At 41.6% G+C, this 18,783-nt stretch overlaps 1 pseudogene; it reads right to left on the minus strand.

Moving 5' to 3' along the window:
• Positions 1-18,783, minus strand: part of LOC112252325 — an 87,265-nt pseudogene that overhangs the window by 33,254 nt on the left and 35,228 nt on the right.

Raw genomic sequence — 18,783 nt, forward strand, 5'->3', positions numbered from 1 at the left:
AGAGAATTCTCTTGGTAGATAATGCGGTCTACATTTGATTGTGAGGAATTCTAAATCAGGTGAACAGAAGGATTTGAGTTCCTGTATGTTTCTTTCATCACACCATGTCACGTTGGCCATAAGGCATACGCCCCCGCCCCTCTTCTTACCAGAAAGATGTTCGTTTCTGTCGGCGCGATGCGTGGAGAAACCCGCTGGCTGCACCGCTTCGGATTGCGTCTCTCCAGTTAGCCATGTTTCCGTGAAGCAGAGAACGTTACAGTCTCTGATGTCCCTCTGGAATGCTACCCTTGCTCGGATTTCATCAACCTTGTTGTCAAGAGACTGGACATTGGCAAGAAGAATGCTAGGGAGTGGTGCACGATGTGCCCGTCTCCGGAGTCTGACCAGAAGACCGCTTCGTTTCCCTCTTTTTCTGAGTCGTTTTTTTGGGTCGCTGCATGGGAACCATTCCGTGGCACTGGTTGTAAGGCAGAACACAGGATCCGCATCGCGAAAAACATATTCTTGGTCGTACTGATGGTGAGTTGACGCTGATCTTATATTCAGTAGTTCTTCTCGGCTGTATGTAATGAAACCTAAGATGACCTGGGGTACTAGTGTAAGAAATAACACGTAAAAAAACAAAAAACTGCATAGTTTTCTAGGAACGCGAAGCGAGGCGGCCATCTCTGTCGGCGCCGGAAGTCACCAGTCACCACACAAAACCCCATCATGACAAATTAAAAACAGGTTTTTAGAAATGTTAGCAAATGTATTAAAAATAAAAACTCTGGCTGGGCCACTCAACGACATTCAGGAGACACTCCTGCGTTGTCTTGGCTGTATGCTTAGGGTCGTTGTCCTGTTAGAAGGTGAACTTTTGCCCCAGTCTGAGGTCCTGAGCGTTCTGGAGCAGGTTCTCATTAAGGATCTGTACTTTGCGTCATTTATCTTTCCCTCAAACCTGACTAGTCTCCCAGTCCCTGCTCCTAAAAAAACATCCCACAGCATGACCAGGGAATTTTTCTGAATAAAAAATAAACTGAATGGAGCTAAGCATAGGCAAAATCCTATATGAAAACCTGGTTCAGTCTGCTTTCTACCAGACACTGGGAGACAAATTCACCTTTTAGCAGGACAATAACCTAGAACACAAGGCCAAATCTACACTGGAGTTGGTTATCAAGAAGACAGAGAATGCTCCTGAGTGGCCGAGCTACAGTTTTGGTTTAATGGTCAACCACCAATTTGACAGGACATGAAGAATTTTCAAGATAAATGTACAACTGTTGCAGAATCTAGGTGTATAAAGCGCTTACAGACGTACCCAGAAAGAGCTGTAATCGCTACCAAAGGTGCTTATGCAAATGAAATATTTCAGCATTTAATTTTTTATACATTTGCAAATGTCCAAAAACATGGTTTTCCCTTGGTCATTATGCAGTATTGGTGTAGATGGGTGAGACATATTTAATACATTTTTCATTCAGGCTGTAATACAACTACATGTGGAATAAGTCAAGGGGTATGAATACTTTGAAGGCACTGTAGCTGTGGATTCTTTCAAATCATAAGATTAGGCCTCTATTTGGGAAGACCACAATTTGAGCAGAGAGCGTGCCAATAAGCCTAGCTTATTGAAAATGCACATATGGAACTTATAACTGGCACGCAGATCGGTAGAAATGTCAAGATGAATTGTAAGCTTCCCTAAACTTGAAACGTACTCGCCGCCTATGAAGTCTTTACATAAGAAATGTCTCTCCGTTTCCATGGTTGGAATTTGCCTATAGGCTACTTTGAAGCAAGGTAAAACATGCCTCATGAAGTAAAACATTCAGGTTTCAAAATAATTAAGTACGTTTTCAAATTGTATACTGCCTCTAGCTCACATTGTAAAGTGGTTATAATGCGCTGACAGCCTGTTGCCTGCACTTGAATGTGAGATGCGCTTCAATTGCCAGTTAAGAAATAATAATAGTAGCTCTTTAAAATCATGCACCAACACGTGATCACATTTAGAATTGTTGCGCAATGAATGGGCTTATAAAATAGCATTTTACTTCAGCAGCAACCAGCTGAGGTGCTGCAGTATGTTGTGTGTGATAGTTGTGTTGGATAAATAAGATCGGCTACATGATGACTAATGAAAATACACAAGGCAATTTAATTCCACTATATTACGCTAATGAACATTTAGCCTAGACCAGCGATCATCAACTAGATTCAGCAGCGGGCCGATTTCGTTCCTGGAGTGGATGGTCGGGGGACCGGAACATACTTACAATTTGTAGACTGGAAATTGACAGCAAGAAGCCCAAACAGATGTTAAGACAAACAATTTTAAACCTTGCTTACCATTTGTATATGATCACGTGTCTCTCTATTATGCATGGGATTACTTGGGCACTGATTTCTTATCAGTGCTCAGACTGTCCGCAATATGCTGAGCGAGGCTGAACTGAGGGCTTGTAGGCCTGTTGTAAGGCAGGTCCTCACCAGACATCACTGGCAACAACGTCGCTTATGGGCACAAACCTACCGTCGCTGGACCAGACAGGACTGGCAAAAAGTGCTCTTCACTGACGAGTCGTGGTTTTGTCTCACCAGGGGTGATGGTCGGATTCGCGTTTATCGTCGAAGGAATTAGTTTCACGGCCTGTACTCTGGAGCGGGATCCATTTGGAGGTGGAGGGGTCGTCATGGTCTGGGGCGGTGTGTCACAGCATGATCAGACTGAGCTTGTTGTCATTGCAGGCAATCTCAAGGCTGTGCGTTACAGGGAAGACATCCTCCTCCCTGATGTGGTACCCTTCCTGCAGCCTCATCCTGACATGACCCTCCAGCATGACAATGCCATCCTCCTCCCTGATGGGAAAATCCATGTTATCTCCATGTTCTGCCATGGCCAGCGAAGGGCCCGGATCTCAATCCCATGGAGCACGTCTGGGACCTGTTGGATCAGAGGGTGAGGGCCATTCCCCCCAGAAATGTCTGGGAACTTGCAGGTACCTTGGTGGAAGAGTGGGATAACATCTCACAGCAAGAATTGGAACATCTGGTGCAGTCCATGAGGAGGAGATGCACTGCAATACTTAATGCCTCTGGTGGTGGCCATACCAAAATACTTTGGATTTTTTTTTTTTTACTTTGGATTTTGACCTCCCCCTTTGTTCAGGGACACATTATTCCATTTCTGTTAGTCACATGTCTGTGGAACTTGTTAAGTTTGTCTCAATTGTTGAATCTTATGTTCATACAAATATTTACACGTTAGGTTTGCTGAAAACAAAAAGTTGACAGTGAGAGGATGTTTACAATAACTGCAACCAAATACTGCAGATGTGGATTGTAACTGATAGGAGAATAACTTGTAACTAAAGATAAGAAATTGATGTATATACACATTTCCACACTGTGGTTACAATACTATTAAATAGTGAAAATGATACCCTTTTAGTGTTAAAGTGGTTTGGGGGGGGGGAAATTCTGCTCGTTTTGGTGGGAGAATAAATCACCATGCAGTAAATTAGTTAATAGACCAAAAAGAAAGTTCCAAATCACTCAGCCAATAACAGCAAATGTTTGTTTTCCCCTCCCCACTCAAAACACTCCTAGACAGTCCCAGCAAAAATCTTGCTTGAGAAACTTCTCTGCTAACAATCACAGAAAGGTACTTTGTTACCCTGAAATAATTTGATATTGAGGCCAAAACGGCTGCATTGGACCTTTAACAAATAGCTTCAATGTGTCGGTGCACAGTCCACACAGCATTGGGTTTACCGGGCAGCTCAGATACAGCCATCTCTGACACCTGGAGGGAACAAGCACTGATCAGATAGATACTCACTGTCTTCTAACCTAAGCATTTACCATCCTGTGCATTAAGATGTTAAGATCTGCTGGGATCAGAGGTATACACATTCTCTCTAGTGCTTTGTCAGAGAAGAGACATGAATATCATCACTTTTACAGCTTCTAATGAAAACCTAGAAACCAAACTCTGCCCAAATCTGGTTTCTGGTGTGCATGTGAGTGAGTATCTGCATATGTTTGTTCAAATGTAGTCATTGCTCAAATACTACTGTGGTATGTCACACACAGTGTGAATGTGTGTGTAGGAGCACTTTCTGGGAGGTGGAATAGCAGAACACATACCTCCAGTCCATGTCTGAGGACTGAGGGGGGAATTGGGTCCCCTGCCACATGCTAATGAGGTCACTCCCCAGCTGTCAGGTCAGCAATCTAGAGACGGACAAAGAGTAAGAGAGATGAGTAGGAGAAATGAGCCAGTGACGAGATCAGTATTCTATCGGAGTTAGAATATCAAGTAAAACAGGCACAGTCTGACAGTGTCTGTGTATAATGCAGAGATCAGAGGTTCTTAAACTCTCTCTATTATTACAGGTAGTTTACAATTAAATGTCACAATACATTAAATTTGGCTGCTGGGGGGCAAATTGTCCTCGTCCTGGAGAAGTTGTCAGTTGGACTACGGTCAACATCACTATATTATTTGATTTGTTTGCCATCTAGTTTATCCCCTGAAAGTTTGTTTGTTAACTAGCCATATTGACGCTAGTCAATTTGATGTGGTCCATAAATCAATAGCCCAAATGTCTGTCAGGTGCAAAGGTAGTTAAAAAAATTGACGTCGCTAGGTAGGCCTACATTGGTTGGAGAAAAAAGTACATTAGGTCTAATTACCACTCACTATACAGTATGTTTAGCCATCTGTACAAAGAATATACTGGTGCTTGCAAAGTAAACATCTAACAGTACCATGGCAAATGCGCCCTACTGCTGCGTGATAGGCAGTGCCCACAAAAGATTGGAAATTAACCTAAACCACTCATACTCGTCAGGTGTAGTTGGTAAATTTTATATCACGCAATTATCCAATGGCGCCTAATATTGAGAGATAACGTGAGGCTACCCTACGCATCTGAAATGACATGATCATGCAGTATAACAAAGCTAAAATGGGCACAATTGTTTTGCATGGAATAATCAGGAATGTGTCGGTCTGACTACGCTCTTCAAGACCAAATAGTTGGCATTTCGTTAAATTCCTTGAAAACAGCACACAGTTGTAAGTGGTTTTAGCAGAGCTGTGGGTTTCCTTGCTCCCCAGCAGCCAAATCTAACACTAAACCTTGTGAAGTTTTATTGAAAACCATTTAGTCAGAGAAGAGACATGACTCATCACTGCAACAGCATAACATCCCTCTCCTCAAACCCTGCCCCATTTGTCCTCCTGCTAACCCGCATGGCAAGCGAGCAAAAATCAGTTTCATTGTGAGGCTGTCTGGCCTCTGACTGCATGTGGTGAACCACACCGTATCCAAAAATGGGAAAACACCTCGGTTGAGTACAAGAGGAAAAGGTGCATAACTACCTTAAATACAAAAATCTATGGGAATCGAAAACTATTGACACGCACATAGGGTTGCACATTTTGGGGAATATTCAGTCGTGGAAACTTTATGGAAATAACAGGAATATGCAAATGAATACTAATACGATTTAAATGTAGATGTTTTTTGCATTGTTTATATTTACCATATGGAGAAAAACAAACCTTATCATAAGTAGACATAATTGCAATGATTAACTCCTTCCTATAGAAATAAAACAATTTAGCTACAATCTGAACTTTAATTAAATGAGTCGACTCTTCACATGGGATGATTTAACTGAACAAAAGGAAATATTGAATGATCCATCGCATCTCCCAAAAGGTTTTCAACATACAGTATATCACAAGTGAGTACACCCCTCACATTTTTGTAAATATTTGAGTATATCTTTTCATGTGACAACACTGAAGAAAAGGCACTTTGCTACAATCTAAAGTAGTGAGTGTACAGCTTGTATAACAGTGTAAATTTGCTGTCCCCTCAATATAAAATCAACACACAGCCATTAATGTCTAAACCGCAGGCAACAAAAGTGAGTACACCCCGGTAGAGACCGGTGTGTCTGTTGTCCCTTGTGTCTGTGCTCTAGTAGAATTACTGGTTGAGGGGTGGAGATGTAGTTCATTATTCCTTGCCCACGAACATTCAACCACCCATCAGAGATGATTGCAATACAGTCTGCTTTCTCTATGATTTGCTTGAACTTCACTTGAACTCTGTTGAACTCTGCAAATGAGTAGATAAAGTATGTCTGGTTGGAGGGGCGTATGCTGGGCGAAGAACATTCAGAAATCTCTTCCAATACACATTACCCATGAGTATCAGAGGTGAACCAGTTGCACACACAGCTCGAACAAAACATTGATAATTTCTCTGACCACATTCCTCCATTGAGTCAAAACAACTTCTGATTCCAGGAGGACCATGAGCTGTTGCTATCTGATTCATCATTTTCACCTCAAATAGAAGTAGAGGGACTTTTGTCAGAGGTTGCTTGTTGTGAGCGCTAAAGGAACTTTATGCACTTGGCCAGATGATTCTGCATCTGTTGCATTCTTCACATATGATTTGGCACAGTATTTGCAAATGTACACAGCTTTTCCTTCTATATTAGCTGCAGTGAAATGTCTCCACACATCAGATAATGCCTGTGGCATTTTCCTGTAAAGATGAGGGGTAAAAAAAATTTTTTTTTAAAAATACAATTCCATGTACAGATAAATAGTTAAGCAGTTCGATTAAACTCCTCCTTCATAAGATAAATGTTTAAAATGAAACATGGAAACAGGTGAACTAACACTCAGTTAGCAGGCTCAAGCAAGCGAAATCCCACATGGTAGCAAAAACTAACTAGCAGAAATTGTTAAGTTAGAAATTATTTAAACACTATGCTGTAGGCTACTATTTACTAGTTAACAAAAAATAATGTATGTCATGTAAAATATATTCACCCCACCCAGTATTGTAATCAAAACTTACCAGAAAGCATGTAGTCCTTGGCTCAGACAGTGTAGTAGTGTGGGCTCAATAGCATCTCATTAGATCAGCTGTACATGTGATGGAAGAATGCACTGTGCATGCAGAGGGTTGCAACTCTACTGAATTGGGGAAAGTTTAACCAAAATATGCCACAAGATCTAGATTTGCCTTGTGTATCCCACAAAAAAGTTCAGTTAAAAGCTCAAATTCTTGATGAATTTAAGCTAAATGAACTTCCCATGGAAAATTTCCCCAAAAATTCTGGATATTTACCATGACGTTTCCGACCTTTTGCAACCCTACACGCACACCAAATACACAACACAGAAATATATATACACACACTTCTGCTAACCTTCCCAATACAGCAATAAAAATATTAAAGTATCCCAGAAAGGTGCTAAAGAAATGGCCCACGTTAACATGAGAGGCGTGGAAGTGGGCGGATTTCCTTGTCCTTTCATCAGCCGTGATTCTGGGCAGCTCCATAATAAGAGATGTGACCATTCCTGGTACAAAAACAATGCCTTATCCCAGAGCTCGAGTAAATTACCTTACTAAGCTGCTCCCAAATGTACTACTTCAGGACATGGAAATAGATTTAATGACATTATGAAGGGCAATTTTGAAAAGTTGAAACTGGATTTTAAAGAGTTGATTGACTCCTCTGTTAAACATCAATAATACCCATCATATATGGCCCTCTGCCATCTCTGAATCGCGGCATTGAACGGTTTAGCAGGATTCTCTCTTCACAACTGGCTACGTGATAATTGCAGCTCAATGTGTAACTTTTGTTGACAATTGCGATACCTTTTTGGAAACAAAACACATTCTATAAGGAGGATGGGATCCACCCAAATCATATGGGATCCAGTTTCCTTTCACAGCACTATAAGGCTGCATTGAGACTAGAGGTCGACTGATTAATCTGCATTTTTGGATGCCGAATACATTGCAATCCACGAGGAAACTGCGTGGCAGGCTGACCTGTTACATGAGTGCAGCAAGGAGCCACGGTACGTTGCTAACTAGCATTAAACTTATCATATCACTAGTTAACTGCACATGGTTTAACTAGCTTGTCCTGCGTTGCATATAGTCAATGCGGTGCCTGTTAATTTATCATCAAATCACAGCCTACTTTGACAAACGGGTGAGGATTTCACAAAAGTGCATTTGCGAAATGCATAATCATTGCACCAATGAACCTAACCACAAACATCAATGCCTTTCTTAAAATCAATACACAAATATATATATTTTTTAGTTAAAAGAAATTCATGTTAGCAGGCAATTTTAACTAGGGAAATTGTCACCTCTTGCGTTCAGTGCAAGCAGAGTCAGGGTATAATGCAGCAGTTTGGGCCACCTGGCTCGTTGCGAACTGTGTGAAGACCATTTCTTCCTAACAATGACTAATTCATTTGCCAGAATTATGACATAACATTGAAGGTTGTGCAATGTAACAGCAATATTTAGACTTAGGGTTGCCACCCGTTTGATAAAATATGGAAGAGTTCCGTATTTCACTGAAAGAATAAATGTTTTGTTTTCGAAATGATAGTTTCCTGATTTGACCATATTAAATGACCCATGGCTCGTATTTCTGTGTGTTATATTCTAATTAAGTGTATGATTTGATAGAGCAGTCTGACTGAGCAGGAACGTTCTGTTAAATTTCCGGAATTTTTCTGGAAATTTTCCAGGGCAAGTTAAGCCTGGGAATTTTGCATAAATTCATCAAAAAAGTTAGCTTATCACAGCAACCCTTTTTTTGTGGGATACACAAGGCAATTATAGGTCTTGTGGTATATTTTGGTTAAACTACCCCCAAATCAGTGGACTTGCAACCCTCTCCATGCACAGTGCATACTTCCATCACATGTGCAGGGTCATCAAGTTATAGCAGCAAGCTACCTCACCAAGCAAAGTGAGAAGAACAAGAGCACCACATTGAAGCTGCCCAGCAACACCCGTTAGGGTGGTGTTGTCATCATGTTTGACAGTTTCCTGGAGGGGAAGGAGTCTCTCCAAGAAATAGCCATATCAGTTTGCCAATAGGGACAGCCCCATCAAGAGGATCCTCCAGGATGATGTATTTTGGGAGAGAGTGGTAACTTCAAACTGTAACCAGTGCCTGCAACCTGGTTCAGGTTATCAGTCAACCTACCATGGTAGTTACAAACAATACAGGAAATAAATCAACATGTATTAATCACATCTTTACTAATGCTGCAGAAATGAGCTTGAAAGCAGTATCCAGACCCATCGGATATAGTGATCACAATATAGTAGTCATATCTAGGAAAACTTAAGTTCCAAAGGCTGGGCCTAATATAGTGTATAAGTAAGTGTATTTTGTATTGATTCCTATGTTATTGATGTAAAGAATATCTGTTGGTCTGTGGTGTGTAATGAGGAGCAAACAGATACTGTACTTGACACAATTATGAAATTGCTTATTCCAGTTGATAATAAGCATTAAGAAAATGACTGAAAACTTAAATCCCTGTGGATTGATGAGGAATTGAAAAATGGTATGGTTGAGAAGGATGAGGCAAAAATGAACGCCAAATAAGTCTGGCTGCACAACCGATTGGCAGCCTTATTGCAAATTGAGAAATCATGTGGTTAAACTGAATAAAAATAATTAACTACACTATGAAACAAAGACATTAAATAAAGAATGATAGTAAAAAGCTTTGGAGCACCTTAAATTACATTTTGGGAAAAAAGGCAAACTCCATCATTCATTGAATCAGATGGATCAATTCATCACAACACCAACTGATAATGTCCACTACTTCAATTATTTTTTAATTGGCAAGATTAGCAAACATAGGCATGACATGCCAGTAATAAATACTGACACTATGCATCCAAGTATATCTGACCAAATTATTATAGACAAGCATTGTAATTTTTCATTCTGTAAAGTTAGTGTGGAAGAGGTGAAAAGTATTGTCTATCATCAATGACAAGCCACGGGGTCTGACTACTTGGGTGGAAAATTACTGAGGATAATAGAGGACGATATTGTCACTCCTATTTGACATATTTCCAATTTAAGCCTACTAGAATGTGTGTGCCCCCAGGGTTGGAGGGAAACAAGTCATTCCGCTACCTAAGAATAGTAAAGCCCCCTTTACTGGCTCAAATAGGTAACCAATCAGCCTGTTACCAAGCATTAGTCAACTTTTGGAAACAATTGTTTGACCAGATGGAATGCTATTTTACAGTAAACAAATTAACAAGACTTTCATCACACTTATAGTGAAGGACATTCAACAAGATCAGCACTTACACAAATGACTGATTGGCTGAGAGAAAGAGATGATAAAAACATTGTGGGGGCTGTTTTGTTAGACTTCAGTGTGGCTTTTGACATTATCAACCATAGTCTGCTGCTGGAAAAATGTACGTGTTATGGCTTTACACCCCCTGCTATACTGTGGATGAAAAGTTACCTGTCTAACAGAGCACAGAGGGTGTAATTAAATGGAAGCCTCTTCAACAAAATCCAGGTAGAATTAGGAATTCCCCAGGGGAGCGAGCGGTCTACTTAAAAAAAATCTTTACTAACGACAAGCATAAAGCCAGTGTGTCTATGTAAGGGAAAGGGGAGGATACCTAATCAGTTGTACAGCTGAACATATTCAACTGAAATGTGTCTTCCGCATTTAACCCAACCCCTCTGAATCAGAGAAGTGCGAGGGGCTGCCATAATCGACATCACGTCGTTGGCACCTGGGGAACAGTGGGTTAACTCTCTGGCTCAGGGGCAGAACGACAGATTTTTACCTTGTCAGCGCGGGGATTCGGTAACCTTCCGGTTACTGGCCCAACCACTAGGTTACCTGCCGCCCCTATGCGGACGACTCAACACTATACATGTCAACTTCTACAGCGACTTAAATGACTGCAACACTTAAGAGTTGCAGTTCGTTTCAGAATGGGTGGCAAGGAATAAGTTACTCCTAAATAATTAAAAAACTAAAAGCGTTATTTGGGACAAATCATTCACTAAATCCTAAACCTCAACTAAACAATGTGGAAATGGAGCAAGTTGAGGTGACGAAACTGCTTGGAGTTACCCTAGATTGTAAACTGTCATGGGCAAATCATATTGATATAACAGTAGCTAAGATGGGGAGAAGTTGGTCTATAATAAAGCGCTGCTCTACCTTCTTAACAGCACTATCAAAAAGACAGGTCCTACAGGCCCTAGTTGTCGCACGTGGACTACTGTTCCGTCGTGAGGTCAGGTGCCACAAAGAGGGACTTAGGAAAATTGCAATTGGCTCAAAACAGGGCAGCACGGCTAGCCCTTGGAGGTACACATTAATAACATGCACGTCGATCTCTCATGGCTCAAAGTGGAGGAGAGAGTGACTTAATCACTACTTGTATTTGTGAGAGGTATTGACATGTTGAATGCACCGAGCGGTCTGTTTAAACTATTGGCACACAGCTCAGACACCCATGCAGACCCCACAAGACATGCCACCAGAGGTCTCTTAAAAGTCCAAGTCCAGAGCAGACTATGGGAGATGCACAGTACTACATAGAGCCATGAATACATGGAACTATATTCCACATCAAGTAACTCATGCAAAAAAACCGATGAAAATACACCTTATGGAACAGCAGGGACTGTGAAGCAACTCAAACATAGGCACAGACACATGTATATATACACACGGTAACATACACACCATACAGACATAGATTCTGTGTTGTAGATATGTGGTAGTAGAGTAGGAGCCTGAGGGCATTCTGCTGTGAATGTATTGTAATGTTTTTAAAATTGTACAAGTGCCTTCATTTGACTGGACCCCAGGAAGACTATCTGCTGCCAACGGAGCTCCATCATAAATACACACACATGGCAGGAGATGGGGGAGAGGTTCTCCTGCTCGTCCACCAGCACCAGGTTCTTGAGGGGGCGTGGCTGGGAGAAGAAATCTCCCTCCAGAGGCATGGCAGAGGAGAATTCTGGCTCTTCATCGTCATCTCCAAGATGGGCTATCTGGTAAAGGTAACTAGCAGAGAGAGAAGGGAGGAGACTAGGAACACACCGATTCACACAGAAGAGCAAGATGATAAAGATGGATGTCTCAGTAATGTGTGGTATTGAGGGGGATTCTAGCTAAATTAATGACTTACTGGTTGCCGAACTCTGAAGAGACAAATAAGAAGCCGGTCTTCAGCACACACATGGCTGTGGCTACAGGGATGGTGTCAAAGTACTTCATCCTCATCTCTGTAAATGTTTTTGAATGAGAAGGAATCCCATCATGTGAACACGGACCTGTGTGTGTGCTGAGATCAGGTGTTTATGCTATATTCATGTTGTCAGAGAAGAGACATGAAGACTCATCACTTCAACAGCACTCTTTGCTGCCCTCCCCCAGTTTCTATCTCAGACTGCACACTGCTGCCCTCACCATCTCCTCATCTGTCTCCAGGGTGACCTTGAAGATGTCCCCCTGCTCCATTTGGGCCAGGAAAAAGAACATGGTCTTGTGGGTGGCTGAGCAGACGAAGATTATGCCTCTCAGAATCATATAGGTCATTCTGTGTTTAGGGCAAAATAAAGAATGAGGGCACTGTGTGGATAGTACCAATAACTTAACTGATCCATACAAACATTCACAAATTCAACACGACTGGTCTGGTTAGCCAAGTCCTTTGTTAGTACATTTTTTACTCAACTTTACAGAAACTCACCCTTCTGCGTGGGATGGGACAGCGAATGTCAGGCTGATTGCCAAAGTTTTTGTAGGTAATGTAGTTCTCTGAACAGATGAAAACTCCACTGGGACCATGAGAGCCTCCAGGAACTGGACAAAAGAGGGGGTCATGATGACACAATGTTTACACTAGGGATGCAAATTAACTGACCCTCATTAACCGGTCAACAAACATTTTTTTTCCAAACAGTAAAATACTATCAGAGACCTGTATATAATGATGAGATGCTTGTCTCCGCCCTAACAATAAGAGTTATTCCAAGGTGGGGAGGCAGGAGACAAGTATAGGCCCAAAATAAAGACCACAAACGCATTGGGATTATTTGGGACCAATTTTGGTCGAGAGCGAAACCTCTCGCTTCGCCTCTTCCTCTCCGATAGCAAGCACACATACAACGTTTTTCATTTAAGAGTTTAACAGAAACATGCAACACTAGAAAACCTACAGTCCTCCAGTCAAAAGACTACAGCCTATTACTAAACATGCAACTGCTGTAATGAAGCAGCTACTAAAACATAATTTTCAAACATTATCAAAAAGCAATTCATGGGAAAACAGTTCTAAACAGCACATGTAACAAATCAGTTAGAAATTTAGAAAGAGGGGAATTTAATAGTAACTAGGATCCGGAAAGTATTCAGACCCCTTGACTTCCCCACATTAGAATACGGCTGTAACGTAACAAAAAATAGATTAAATCGTCCCCCGCCAATCTACATACCATACCCCATAATGACAAAGCAAAAACAGTTTTTTTTTAAAGTATATGGAAATATCACATTTACATAAGTATTCAGACCCTTTACTCAGTACTTTGCTGAATCACCAGTCTTCTTGGGTATGACGCTACAAACTTGGCACACCTATATTTGGTGGAGCTCCTCCCATTCTTCTCTGCATATCCTCTCAAGCTGTCAGGTTGGATGGGGAGCGTCGATGCAGTTATTTTCAAGTCTCTTCGGAGATATTCAATCAGGTTCAAATGTGGGCTCTGGCTGGGCTACTCAAGAACTTTCAGAGACTTGTCCCGAAGCCACTCCTGCATTGTCTTGGCTGTGTGCTTAGGGCCTTTTACTGAGGATAGACTTCTGTCTGGCCATTCTACCGTAAAGGCCTGATTGGTAGAGTGCTGCAGGGTGCACCTGAATTCAAATTCGAGTCTCATAGCAAAGGTCTGAATACTTATGTAAATACGGTATCTGTTTTTATTTTTAATAAATGTGCAAAAAATATTTAAACTGTTTGCTTTGTCATTATCGGGTATTGTGTGTAGATTGAGGGAATTTTTTAAAATTAATATATTTTATTACAAGGCTGTAACGTAACAAAATGTGGAAAAAGTCAAGGGCTCTGAATACTTTCCGAATGCACCACATGTGTACAACTTCATGAGCTTGATTGCTCGTCGTCGCAATTGTTTTATTTTCTTTTGCGCTCATTAGCATATTTAGCTAGCAGTCTCCATGGAAATTTGCTATTACTTGTGCTAATGTGTTAGCATTCTGGTAACATGTGCTTAATGGTCTATTTTGTGTTTTTGTGACGATATGAAAATCTGGAAACTGCCCAACCCTAGTTGCTAATATGACTGGGACTGTGCCTTTGGCTTCTTATATGAAACCAAATAGAACAGGAGAGAAATGCTGGTTAATGGCATGAGGAAGTCTTGATAAAATAATTGCCTCAACATTTATGGCTAGATTTTTGCAAGGCTACTTTGAAGCAAGACATGCCTCATTTGACATTAAGTAAAAGGTTTAGCTTTCAAACAATTACTGCCTCAAGCTCACATTTTAATTGTGGCTATCAAAGTTCAACATGCGATTGCATTTAGAATTGTTATTTGTTGCTCAATGACTGGGCTTACAGAAGCAGGTTTCACTCCATTACATGCTTTTTGACGAGCTCTCGCGCTATTCAGCTCCTTAAACTAGGCTCCAAATGCAATAAATAAGATGCATGACGACTAACAAAAATACATGCGCCAATTTAATTCCACACAATTATGCAAATGACCCTAGAGACCGATAAGCACAACCAGTCAAATGTATTTTCGGCAGCTAACCGATTAACATACCTGGTTTACACTAGTGTTACAAAAAACAATCCAGGCTTTGAAGGCACTAACAACAGCTACAACAGTGAGCTTGTTTGTGTTGAAATCAGAAGCTCTCTCCAGTGGATAGTCAGGGAAGAGACATGATAATCACATGTCAACCCAAATTTTCTGCACAGATTCTCTCTCTATAGTGGCACTGTGGCCATTTCCCAGCCAGTGGGTGTGCAGTCATCCAAACAATGAGGACTAATCTTCACCCCAGCAGGAAGAAGTGAGGAGCAATGCGCAAGGGCAGACCTCATCAGTAGAACACAAGAGGAAAGGCTGCAAACAACTCATAACCTGGCTCTGACCACCCTCTACTGGAAATAATAAGTAGCTACCTGTGATGAGGAAGTTGCCATGCACCTCCAGGGCCTCGCTGTACTTGCACACCACGTGGTTCAGACCGAGGTCCAACTCATAGAAGGTCAGTGTCTGCTGGGTATTGGATGCAGCCTCTCTAGTGGGGTCATTGTCAGCTTCCTGGACAGAGGTAGAAGTAATAGGTCACATGCTGTGGGTCAGTGGAAACAAAGAGGACGGGATGAGGATTTACAGGACAGCTGTAGTAGCAGAGCAGCTGTGTGGGGATCAGAGGTGTCTAAGCTCTCTCCTGTGGTTTGTCAGAGAAGAGACATGAAGACTCATCATTTCAACAACACTTGGGTGGGTAGAGAGCAAATAAAGTAGCAGCACATCTGAGTCTGTGTAAAGAAGTCCAGGTATGTGGAACGTAACAAGAGTGCATGAGCCAATTCACATATCATAGGGGTCAGTGCTGGGCTCTCACCTCATAGTCAGTCTCTAGACAGGCAAACATTGGGTTCTCAAAGCCCACATCCACTCCTACCACGTGGTACACCAGCAGGTTGGCCTTGTGAACCTCCAGGGGAGAGGAGATGGTGAGACGTGCTGCTGCATCTCTGTTCAGGATGTATACCAGCTTCTGCTTCTCAATGGCACTTGGAAACACAGAGGTAATCAGTAAACTACAACACCTGGAAACAAATATGTAAATCAGTAAACTACAACTCGGAGATGAAAACCGTCCATTGCAATAAGAGATTATCCCATCAAGTCACAGATGTCAACAACAAAAAATTACCGTTATCAACACTTTCCAAAACAATCTCTCTCAGTTCTTGGAGCTTATTTACCCATCACGACTGAACTGCCCTTGGGGGTCGACGGCAAGGAACTGTCCAGGGATGATGCCACGACAGCCACTCTTGCCAAAGGTCTCCTGATGGATCTTCTCAAACGTGTTATTGGAAAGGTGGTACTCCAGGATCATGATGAGGCCTGAGTCACTGCCCACCACAATGTAGTCTAGGGATGAAAAGCACAAATGTCTCAAGAGATTTCAAAATCAGAGCTTTTCAACCACATACATAGAAAATATGAAACTACATTACACACAGCAACTACTCTTTTGACGCCAAGATTGAGCCATATCTATATACCAAAATGCAATCTCAGGTGTACAGGCAGACACACATACATACATAACACACACCTTTAGTTCCTCCAGTCAGCCTGAAGGCCATAAGGGAGCGGATATTGCCAAACACCTCCATGGTGAGCAGGGTATGAACCTTCCCTCTGTTGGCATCTGGACGCAGGAGCTCAATGATCTTCCCCCCCAGAAACAACTATCTCCTGCATCTTGGTTCCCGCAAGGCAAGTCAATAAATATTCCCAAAAATGATCATGTGACATCAATTTTATACAGTATATACACTCAGGATGAAAGTAGATTTCTTCCTGGTACGGGACCTCTTCAGTGTGCACACGCTTGTACTTTTCTGTGTTTCATTCTAAACATAACATTACAGATAGAATCCATATGAATTTAATAGGATCTCTGTGGGCCTAATAGTAAAGATAAGTCATTTAATTCAAACATGTATTACCTTTAAAATGTGGCATTACCAAAAACCAGTTATGATGATGTTTTCATCTGATTGTCAAACAATAATTTCAAAAGGCACCTGTAAGCCTGGCTACCTACCCACTTTTGTACACGAAAATAATTCCAGCATCCATACAGTGCACCTACCATTTTAGAAATGCAACCAAAAACATCTTACAAAACACCAAAAAGGTTCATGAATGACATTCAGTGATGGCCTTTCATCAAGCATACACTTGCAACCTGAATTGCTGCATCAACTGCACGTTCAAGTCCATTCGCTCATTTTCCATGTGACTGACATGCAGTAATGATAGTGTGAAAGCTTCCAGTTCTTGGCATATATGTTTTAATTGTGATAGGCTCATGGTCAACCGGTATGGTGTAGCTACACTATTTATTCTGCCATTACTCTGTTTCGGCTTACTTTCACCCCATATAAACACTCAGGGATGAGCGAGCACAAGAGGGGATGTTACACTAATTGCCCAAAAGTATGTGGACACCTGCCCATTAATATGAAGTTGGTCCCCCCTTTGCTGCTATAACAGCCTCCACTCTTCTGGGAAGGCTTTCCACTAGATGTTGGAACATTGCTTCCATTCAGCCACAAGAGCATTAGTGAGGTCGGGCACTGATGTTGGGCGATTAGGCCTAGCTTGCAGTCTGTGATCCAATTCATCCCAAAGGAGTTTAATGGAGTTGAGGTCAGGAATCTGTGCAGGCCAGTCAAGTTCTTCCACACTGATCTCGATAAACCATTTCTGTATGGACCTTGCTTTGTGCACGGTGGCAATGTTATGCTGAAATAAGAAAGGGCCTTCCCCAAACTGGGCATGGTGATCTTGGGCTTGTGTTGCAGCTGCTCGGGAATGGAAATTCATTTCATGAAGCTCTCGAAGAACAGTTATTGTGCTGACGTTGCTTCCAGAGGCCGTTTGGAACTTGGTAGTGAGTGTTGCAACCAAGGACAGACAATTTTTTAAGTGCTACAGCACTCGGCAGTCCCATTCTGTGAGTTTGTGTAGCCTATCACTGCTCATAGACATTTCCACTTCACAATAACAGAATTGACTTGTTGGAAAGGTGCCATGGTTTGAAAGTCACTGAGCTCTTCAGTAAAACCATTCTACTGACAATATTTGTCTATGGAGATTGCATGGCTGTGTACTCGATTTTATACACCTGCCAGCAACGGGTGCGGCTGAAGTAGCCGAAAGGGTGTCCACATACTTTTGTATATAATGTGTATGTACCTGAGAAGTTGCCATGGATGGCGTCGATGACGCCAGCAGCAGGGTCAGGTTATACAGAAACAGTGTCTGTTTCGCAACCTTCAGGTGCAGGTGAAATAGACCACAGCTGTGGGAGAAAGGATTAGTAAATTGTTGCACACAAAAAAGTTTAGCATTGTTGGAAGTGTTAAAACATAACTAGCAACGTAGCTTTTATATGACAGGATATCAATTGGCTAGAGACCTCAGCTCTCATAATCCAACAAAGTAATGATCGTCGTTGATACTGCACACACATTTGCAAGAAAAGCATTTCGTCATCTGTTGACGATAGTTAACTAGTCAACATTGATTACAAACAAAACCATAACTATTTAGCTAAGTTAGAGTACTGTAGCTAGCTAAGGTTAGCAAGCCAACTTTGTTAAGTGGATTGTAGTCAAACCCACTGGTCGCTGCTGCAACTAGCCAGGTCCGACTTTACCAAGGAAAACACAAGAATAACAGGAGCCTACCATTACAAAAATACTTTACGAAATAGACAAAGTAACTTTGCAATACTTAGCTTGCATACTAGCCTAAAAAAACAGCTACGGTGCTAGGCTTTCATTCAGCCAGTCGTCTACCCAAAACCGGTCATCTTCAAAATTGAGAAACACGTAACCATTTTTCTATTGATATTTTATTTTCAATATTGTATTGTGGGGATACTGTATGCAAATGATTTACGGTGTAGCATCTGGGATGAAGCTAATATTCAACTTGATGACAAATTTCATTCACATTGTGAATGTAATGATACTTTTACGGGTAAACGCTTGCTGTCGATCGTGGGTCCTTCATGATCTACGACGTCATTAAACAAATTCGGTCCACAACGTGCCTGAAACGTAGCGA

The sequence above is a fragment of the Oncorhynchus tshawytscha genome, linkage group LG06, assembly GCF_018296145.1.
Source record: "Oncorhynchus tshawytscha isolate Ot180627B linkage group LG06, Otsh_v2.0, whole genome shotgun sequence".
In the NCBI taxonomy this organism is placed as follows: Eukaryota; Metazoa; Chordata; class Actinopteri; order Salmoniformes; family Salmonidae; genus Oncorhynchus; species Oncorhynchus tshawytscha.